Below are 1,260 nucleotides of genomic sequence, written 5' to 3' on the forward strand. Positions count from 1 at the left end.
GAACTTCACAAGCCTGTTATTTTATCTGGATGACCTTGTGCTCTACGCTCCATCTGAACAGATTACACTTGAACGTCTGCAGATGGTTTTCTCACACTTTGCTGCTAACAACTTAAAGCTCTCACCTAAGAAGTGCTACTTTCTTCGCCGGTCTGTTAAGTTCTTGGGGCACATCATATGTGGAAATGGTTTTAAGACAGATCCGATTAAAGTGCAAGCTATAAGTGATGTGCAGGAAGCTGACCTAATGGAATCTGATGGAAAGACACCATGTGCTCAGAAAATCAGATCTTCATGAGGAATGGTTCTCTAATACCACCATTTTATTGAGGGATGTTCTGCTAAAGCTAAGCCGCTGTTCACCCTTGTGGCTGAGCCGGTTACACCACACAAAAAAGGGAAAGTCCGTCAACCAAAATTTATGAAAGGTCATGTCAGACTGTCTCCAGCTGACTGGACTGTTGAGTGCAGGGATGCCTTCAAGATGTTGAAACATGAGCTTCTGCGTAGCGTCACCTTGGCCCACCCAGACTTTACTGCACCATTTATCCTCGCTGTTGATGCCTCCTATGATGGCCTAGGAGCCGTCCTCGCACAGTTGCCACCTGATGAAGATGTTGCCAGACCAGTGGCGTTTGCCAGTAAGACCCTATCACAATTCAATTCAATTCAATTCAATTTTATTTATAGTATCAAATCACAACAAGAGTTATCTCAAGACACTTTACAGATAGAGCAGGTCTAGACCACACTCCAGAATCCACAAGGACCCAACAGTTCCAGTAGTTTCCTCCAGAGCAAGCAACAGTGCGACAGTGGCGAGGAAAAACTTCCTTTTAGGCAGAAACCTCGGTCAGACCCAGGCTCTTGGGAGGCGTTGTCTGACGACCGGTTGGGATTAGAATGAAGAGTTTGTTTGTAGTAGTTCTTTGTAGCAGGGCACTGTGGGCTTTACAAGGCACAGCAGGACGTAGCTGGGCACCGCACAGCGTAGCAGGATGTAACATGGCATCGCAGGACATGTAGCGGGACAATGGACAGCTGCTACCCTGATTTTTGGCGCCTCCCTGATCCGAGGAAACATGCTGGGGGGAAAAGAACATAAGGACTCCAGGGAATGACTCCCTGGAGCTAGGTTAGTAACAAGCATTTCTGGGACATGGATGCACACAAATGGAAAGTTAGAAAGATAGATGAGAGAGGAGCTCAGTGTGTCAAAGGAAGTCCCCCAGCAGTCTAAAAGAGAGAGAGAGAGAGAGA

This window comes from Etheostoma cragini, chromosome 6, assembly GCF_013103735.1.
Source record: "Etheostoma cragini isolate CJK2018 chromosome 6, CSU_Ecrag_1.0, whole genome shotgun sequence".
Taxonomy (NCBI): Eukaryota; Metazoa; Chordata; class Actinopteri; order Perciformes; family Percidae; genus Etheostoma; species Etheostoma cragini.